Raw genomic sequence first — 8749 nt, 5'->3', positions numbered from 1 at the left:
CTTGGGAAGGCTGAGGCAGGCGAATCGCTTGAATCTGGGAAGCAGAGGTTGTGGTGAGCCAAGATTGTGCCCTTGTACTACAGCCTGGGCAACAAGAGCAAAACTCTGTCTGAAAAACAAACAAACAAACAAAAAAACCAAGATCAACGGTGATGCCAATATTTATGGCCTAAGAAGGCTATTTTGTCAAATTGGAGTAATTGGAAGAGTCTGTGGTCTTTTTTTTCCAGTTTTTCTGGCCTGTAACAAAGATTAGAGCTTTCATTTTCCAAAGGCAGATAAAGACAAAGAAAACATGAGAAAGAAGGGCAGCTGCCAGATTAAATGTGATGCTTTCTGCACATCAGCTGCATAAAGAAACTTACTAATGAAGAGAGAAATAATTAACTCCATATTGAAGAAATCTGTCAGAGAGCTTCATTAATCAACTGAGTTATTAATATCAACTGGACTAAGACAATTTTTATGATGTGTAGATGCACACAGGACACAGCATCACTGTTGTAATATTGGCCCTCCAAAAGTAAATTATAGCCTGAATTTAACTATAAAGAAACATCAGTTTTATGCAAAGTTCAAAATACAGATGTCTCCCATGTTCTATAATTGTGAATAGTTAATAGTTATTTTAAATAGTCTTTCTTTAGCACCCTGGAGAACAAGTATCTCCTAATAATTTTTTTCAGAACTTACTGGGTAACAAATGTCATCCTGTTTAAATAAGCATTTTCTTAATCCTTTTCTACACAGAGCTGATGGAGAACAGAGACAGAAGCTCAACATTACATGGTCTTTATTTTTATGAAGAACCCCAGCTTTTCCCCAATAGGAATCTTGAGCATCCACACTGTCCCATGTTCAACAGCCACAAAGGGAACATTTTTAATGATGCAGATTATAAATTCAAGGTGAGAATACTGCATGGCATATAAGAAACCATGAAGTACAGAATGTAGAGAAGGCTCTGGTACATAGGAAAGAAATATTTTTCAGAGATCCTTGACAATTATAAGAATTTTAAAATGTAGTTACAACAAACTCATTTAAGAGGAAAAGTACAAGTAGAGAATTAAAGTTTTGCAAGTACTAAAGGCATGGCATTCTAGCAGGCAGAATGGATACAACTCTTACTCCAAGGCATGTTTAGCTGAAAAAAAATCCATTTTTTATCTTCTCCTCTTTCTCTGGAATTTCTTCTCAGATGAGATTTTGAAAAAAATTACATCTGCATCTGGAGAATATGCCTTGAAAGATGTAAGCACCACATCTTTACCTGCTACCACCACACTCATAGGCAGGACCAATACAGAAAAATTCTACCCATTTCTGTCCTTTATAACAGAAGAGATTCAGGAACAAGCTGCTCCACAGATGTAAAAATATAAGTTTCTCCTTTCCTGTCCTCAGGTGTCCTCCCCTGCCACAGACACCAGCAATTTCTGCTACAGTAATAAAAATGTGGGCCACACTGCCCGGTTTCTAAGAAACCCAAATGGAACAGGTTCTGGGATCACCCGTTAATGCAAAGGTGAGAATTAATTATCATAAATGTATCTTGAACCCTCATATTTGATTCTGGCCTCAACTTAGAGTCACATGATTCTAATTAGAAGCCTGGGCTTATAACCATTTAAGCATTGCCTCTCCAACTTTAACAAGATTACAAATCACTTGGTAATTTTGGCCCTATTCTATGAAATGTGATTCTGCAGGTTTTGAAAGGGTACATGAATGGGTGTTATAAACAAGTTTCCTATCAATGCTGATGTTTCTCCACCTGGGGTCATTATTAGCATTAGTTAGAGCAAGTAGGCACAGCACCAAGTTCCTTACACTCAGCACTCTTGTGACAACACAAATACTTTTGGTATAAATAAGGACAACCAATCTCCACCTTAAAGTATTATAATCTTTGCTGGCTTTTTTTAAGTTTACAGAAGAAACAAAGCAACAATGTTTTTTGTTGGTTTTTTTGTTTTTGAATTTAGAAAGCAACAATGTTTAAGTCTGCGTTTAGAAAACAACATGTACACATATAGTAATGCAATGTTTATTATTCAAGTACTGCATGCTCAATAAGATGCTGCAGGGCACTGTGATAGCACATTACAGAATTTAATCTTAATAACACCCTGTGTATTGATACTAAGTGTTCAATAATCCCCAGTATTTAGAAAAATGACCCAGATTTTTTTTCTGTTTCTCTGTCATTGACCATTTTTTAAAATGTGTAGAATAAAAGCTAAACATAAACAGATGAGAGGAATAGAGAAATGAAGAGTTTAATATAACTTACAGGAAATTTTATTGTGTTTATATTTACTTCTTGTGGCTTGGGGAGCAACTACTAGCTCTGCAGGAATGGAAAACAAGTTGCTAAATAAAATGTCTCTGCAAGCACTGGTTTTAATAATTTTAAAAAGACTCTAAAATCCATGCTTTATATTTCTCATGTATTGCTTTTCTGTTTCAGAAAATTGTGAGCACCAGCTCTAAAAGTGGAACAGGATTCATCACCCAAAACTGATCTTTTCTAATCAGTTCTGTGAGGGGAGACTCCAGGGTAGGGCCAGACCTAAATAAGACCTTCAAAAGGAGTGAATCTGAACAGGACTGGGACAGCGAGTGGACCCTAGCTAGAATTTGGTTCTCTATGCCAATGTGGGTATTTCCAGTTTTGTTTTTCCTAAGCTTACCTAAGATAAATTTGTATCTCAGAGTTTGTGTAGTTTAAACCTTTTATAGCCACTTTCCTGTCAATTTCATATCATATACTAATAAGCCATTTAAACAAATATTTAAGGTTTCCTAGGATAATTTTATTAAAAGATGAATATGTGTTTTTAGTAAGGTAAAAGAAATACAAATAATAATAACAACTCTTCTGTTCAGAAATAGTCTTTCAGGTAAAAACACCAAAAGTCACAACAATATAAAGAACATGGCCAAAATAAAGCCCAAGTTTTTTGCACACATTTATTTACCTACTATATGATGCATAATTCAACCTTTTATTCAGTTGCTAGTTTTATTAGTCTGTTCTCATACTGTTGATAAAGACATACTGGAGACTGGGAAGAGAAAGAGATTTAATGAACTTACAGTTCTATGTGGCTGGGGAGGCCTCACAATCGTGGCAAAAGGCAAGGAGAAGCAAGTCACATTTTACATGGACAGCGGGAGGCAAAGAGAGAGCTTGTGCAGGAAAACTCCCATTTTTACAACCATCATATATTCTGAAATTCATTCACTATCACGAGAACAGTGCAGGGAAGACCCACTCCCATAATTGAATCATCTCCCACCATGTTTTCACCATGACTTGTGAGAATGACAATTCAAGATGAGATTTGGGTGGGACACAGCCAAACCATGTCATTCCACCCCGGCCCCTCCCAAATCTAATGTCTTTGCATTGCAAAACCAATCATACCTTCCCAACAGTACCCCAAAGTCTTAACTCATTTCAGCATCGACTCAAAAGTCCACAGTTCAATATCTTATCTGAAACAAGGTACGTCCCTTCTGCCTATGAGCCTGTAAAATTAAAAGCAAGTTAGTTACTTCCCTGATATAATGAGGGTACAAGCATTGGGTAAATACAGTCATTCCATAGGGGAGAAATTGGCCAAAACAAAGGGGCTACTGGCCCCATGCAATCCAAAATCAAGCAAGACTGTCAAATCTTAAAGCTCCAAAATGATCTCCTCTGACTTGATGTTCTGCATTGAGTCATGCTGATGCAAAAGGTGGGTTCCCATCGTCTTGAGCAGCTTCACCCCTGTGGCTCTGCAGGGTACAGACTCTCTCCTGGCTGCCTTCATGAGCTTGTCTATGGCTTCTCCAGGCACATGGTGCAAGATGTCAGTGGATCTACCATTCTGGAATCTGGAGGACAATGGCCCTCTTCTCAAAGCTCCACAAGGCAGTGCCCCAGTAAGGACTCTGTGTGGGGGCTCCAACCCCACATTTTTTCTGTACTGTCCTAGCAGATGTTCATTCATGAGGGCTTCACCCCTGCAGCAACCTTCTGCCTGGACATCCATTCCATATATCTCTGAAATCTAGGTGGAGGATGCCAAACCTCAATTCTTGACTTCCATGAACCCGCAGTCTCAACACCATATAAAAGATGCCAAGGCTTGGGGCTTCCACTCTCTGAAGCAACAGCCTGAGCTCTACCTTGGCCCCTTTTAGCCATGACTGAAGTGGCTGGAATACAGGGTACCAAGTCCCTAGGCTTCACAGAGCAGGGAAGCCCTGGACCTGACCCATAAAGCCATCTTTTTCTTTTAGGCCTCTGGGCCTCTGATGGAGGGGCCTGTGGAGAAGATCTCTGTCATGACCTGGAGACATTTTTCCCACAGCTGGCTAATATTTCTCCTCCAAAAAATGAGCTTTTCTATTCTATTGCATTGTCAGGCTGCAAATTTTCCAAACTTTAATGCTCTGTTTCCATTTTGAAACTGAATGCCTTTTAGAGAACCCAAGTAATCTCTTGAATGTTTTGCTGCTTATAAATTTAATTTTTCTTTTTAAATGTTGCTGTCAATAAGTTTATTTTCTTCATCTGAAAAAGCCTCATTAAAAATTGTTTGGTTTAGTTCTCAGAGGCCCACTCATAAGCTCTGAGGAAGCTTGCCTTCTTTTGAGTTACTTGACCTTTCTTCTGAGCAACGGACATTTTGGGACGGTTCCACTTCTTTTTAACTTTTTTCCTGGGCTTCTTCTCATAGACTGGATTCTCTCACATAGCAGCAAGAGTTTTCTTATCTATCTCCTTCATGTCTGGAGTTATGCTTTTGTTTATGTATTGCAAGAACAATTTCCTGTAAGCATCTTCATCTTCCTTCACTAAGTAGTGCATGTAATCTGCAACATCTGGCCTATGATGTGCTTCTGGTGTACTACTGCATTAAATCCCTTGCTTTCAGAATCATAACTAGGGAACTGTTTGGTACTGTGAAGGATAAACAAGCCTCCATCTACTGCTCTCTTCAGGAACAAAAACTTTATTGCCAGTGGTAGTTCTGGGAAGGCCTACATCCAAATAGTAGGTAAAGGCACTTGGCTGACCATCAGTGCTTTCCACATTGTATTCATTGCCAGTCACCTCCACTTGGCCTTCACAGATCTTGTCCATGTCATAGGTCACAGATCTTGACCTATTGAGGAGTCTGTAGGCCAGCAGCAGGCCAGTACAATACGCTGCAGTGTAATTGGTTAGGCCAACCTTCACATCACATTTTGGGAGTTTACATGCATATGCTGTGCATACTATCATGTCCTATTCTATATGGATGTACGTAATCTGACAATATCTCTGTTTGTTACACAAACTATCATCCTGGGGAGCAGCCATGATGGAAGACCTGGATGATGGCCCTGACTTCCTCTCGGGAAGAGAACTGTGGACTTAAAGCAATAAATGTAGATCTTCAAAGTGATCCTCCTCTGCAGGTGGACATCTCTGATGCTCTTAGTGAGTGGGATAAAGTAAAATTCACTGTTCACACAAAAAGTTTATTGCCAAATTTTAAACAAAATGAGTTTTCTATTGTTCAGCAACACAAGCAATTTATCTGGCGTCACGATTCCTTTGTTATAAATGAAGACTATGCAGGTTACATCATTTCACCAGCACCACCAAGACCTGATTTTGATGCTTCAAGGGAAAAAGTACAGAAGCTTGCAGAAGAAGGGTCAATGACAAAGGAAGAATTCACAAAGATGAAACAGGAACTGGAAGCTGAATATTTGGGAATATTCAAGAAGACAGTTGCGATCCATGAAGTGTTCCTATATCATGTGACAGCACATCCTATTTTGAGAAAATATTTAAATTTCCATGTCTTCTTGCAATATAATCAAGATTTTAGTGTGCGAGGACAAATAAAAAGAGAAACTTGAAGATTTCTTTAAAAACATGGTTAAATCAGCAGATGGAGTAATTGTTTCAGGAGTAAAGGATGTAGATAATTTATTTGAACATGAACGAACATTTCTTTTAGAATATCATAATTGAGTTAAGGATGCATCTGTTAACTCTGGTAGAATGACGATCCCACAAAAGTGCTGTAGATGATTACAATAGAATTGGTTCTTCATTATATGCTTTAGGAACTTAGGATTCTACAGATATATGAAAGTTTCTTCTCAAAGTTTCAGAAATGTTTGATGAAACAAGAAAAATAGAAGCGTGAGTGTCCGCTGATGAGGCCCTCGAACTTTCTGACCCTTAAAAATATTACTTAAGAGACACTCAAGCTGCTAAGGATCCCTGTATTGAAGGTCTAGGTCACTAGTGGATTATGAAAATGCTAATAAAGCACTGGATAAAGCAAGAGCAAAAAATAAAGATGTTCTGCTGGCTAAAACTTTCTAACAATTATGTAGTCAGAAATTTGAAAAAAAAAATCTCAGTCTGCAAAACAAGAACTTATAGATTTTAAGACAAGAAGCGTGGCTGCATTCAGAAAAAATTACTGGAACTGGCAGAGTTAGAACTGAATCATGCAAAAGGTAACTACAGTTGCTGCCAAACTGCCTGGCAGTGCTAAACAGAGACACATAAGCCACATTCTGCCTTCCTGTTGAAAAGGGCTGCCCTCCTTCAGATTTTATTTTTGTCTTCTTAATGATGTTAAGCATTTATGCTCCCTGGGAACAAATAAAAAACAGCTGACAAAATGGACCTACTCTTTTTCTGAGAAAAATGGAGCAACGCCATGTACAGACGATGCCAGTCTGTGTGCTGTAATGCCAAACTGTGTTCCCCAAGACAGTGGTCCATTATTGTGCACTCATCATACTCAGAAGTCCAAATTTTATTCTTCTTTAAAGTAGCCTCTATAACTGCATTTATTTTATAAATAGTATTCCTTATGGATGCCAATCTTATTTACCTTTAAATAATTTCTGAAGTTTAACCTTTTCAGAATGCATTGTTCAAACAAGATAAAGATTTCCTTTATTGAATTTTTTAAAATTTTGTTTTAAAGAAGCATTATATACCACCTTAGTTCATTCATGTATTCTCAAATGTTTCAAAGATGGCTAGGTAACTGTGAGAGGGTTCTCAGTTACCCTAGGTTGACTGCCCAATGATAAACCAGGCAGAAGAGACAGGCTGATTTTAAATAAAAAATGGAACTGCTCTCGTGGAGCTCCAGAACCTGGATCACCTGTCCTGATTCTAGCTCTTGAGTAACAGGAAGGACAAGAATACTCTACTCAAGTCTTGCATTTTACTGGTAGGTGTAGCTGTGGTTATGGCTCTGGATACTTTCTGGCCTTGATCTTTCACTCCTAAGATGCTTCTTTACATTTACAGATTTGGCCATCAGATTCTATTTACTCTCGGAACCTCTCACAGAATGTAGAACATGTAGCAGGTCACCGAACTAGATATGAAGAGCTCAAAAAGCCACACTCTCAAAGGGAGGCTTCAAGATGTCTGTGTTGACATTTCACAATGCAGAAAATGCCTCCAGTTAGTTTTCTGTACATTTTCAATCCAAAGTCTTGGCCTGTCTTGTAAATCCCAGGCAGAGGACAGAACTTATGTGCAGATTCTGGGTGGGATTAACCTCACTCTGCATTTTTGGGTGTTACAGCAAGTAAAGTACAATTGAAAGAGAGGTCCCCTCACAGAAGCTGCTCTTCTAGATAATAGTTTACAGAAATGGAAAAACAGATGACATAACATGAATATAAGTAGACAGTTTATTTGGACCAAGCTTGAGGATTTTAACCTGGGAACAAAGATTCTAGTTGTCTGAAATCTATACAGGTACAAGTGAATTTGTGGCTGGGGTGATGGCTTACACCTGTAATCCCAGCACTTTGGGAGGCTGAGGCAGGTGGATCACTTGAGGTCACAAGTTCATAACCAGCCTGGTCAATGTGGTGAAATTCTGGTAATTCTAGACAGTGTTTGTGAAATAATAGAATAAAAACTTTCTCTAGCCCCAGAGAAACTCCACAATGATAGAACAGAAAGTATACTGTTTTATTACAAAATTAAACCAGAATAGGACATGCATCACAGTGAATCTGCTTAAGAGATTGGAAAGACAGAGAGAGACTCACCATAACTAGTCCAAAAGTAGAAGAATTTACAGCACGATGTCATGTATCCTAAATTCACTGGTAATTAGGGAGGCCATCCATGTATGCTAATTGGTTATGCAATAACAAAATAAACTTTTACATTTTCACAACAGGAGGTAATTTTGAAACTTGAAGCCAGGACCCTGCTGATAAGATAGGCTCTCACTCTCCTACTGAAATTGTTGAATAGGGTGTTATGGTTTTGGCTATATGCATTTTAAAGCAATGGCTCTTTACTCCCTGAGGACTGGGTTTGAGCACACTGCTTGCGTTCTCCTGATGGCCAGGGTCCTCTCTTTACGCCTACCAACTTCCACTGAGACACAGTCCATAACACACAGCTCAAAGCTGCTAGCTCACATCTTACATGAACCCCAATGCCACAGCAGCATTCTAGTGTCACATCAGAGAGTGAAGCTTGGGCTGCAGGGAGAAGAGCCTGCAAGGCTCCTTCACAATTTACTCTCAGAAGAACTGCACCTTCACAGTAATGGGAATGGGAGCAGTATTTCAGCCTCAGTTTCTATTTATAATGGTGACATAAAAAAAAAAATACTGCTAGATTTCCAGCATGAATCCAGATAGAGATAACTCCAAGAATTCTCCGTGTGACAACCCATCTCATTCATAGAGACCA

General features: G+C 38.7%; 2 pseudogenes; one reads left to right on the top strand and one right to left on the bottom strand.

Annotated features, from left to right (window-relative positions):
- Positions 1-4600: 4600 nt before the first annotated feature.
- LOC144336634 (large ribosomal subunit protein uL18 pseudogene) lies at positions 4601-5346 on the bottom strand (annotated as a pseudogene).
- Positions 5347-5357: 11 nt separating this feature from the next.
- On the top strand, positions 5358-6574 carry LOC696613 (sorting nexin-6 pseudogene; annotated as a pseudogene).
- The last annotated feature ends 2175 nt before the right edge of the window (positions 6575-8749 follow it).

This window comes from Macaca mulatta, chromosome 19, assembly GCF_049350105.2.
Source record: "Macaca mulatta isolate MMU2019108-1 chromosome 19, T2T-MMU8v2.0, whole genome shotgun sequence".
Classification (NCBI taxonomy): Eukaryota; Metazoa; Chordata; class Mammalia; order Primates; family Cercopithecidae; genus Macaca; species Macaca mulatta.
The sequence above is the reverse complement of the archived record's forward strand: the minus strand, read 5'-3'. Positions and strand labels throughout refer to the sequence as shown.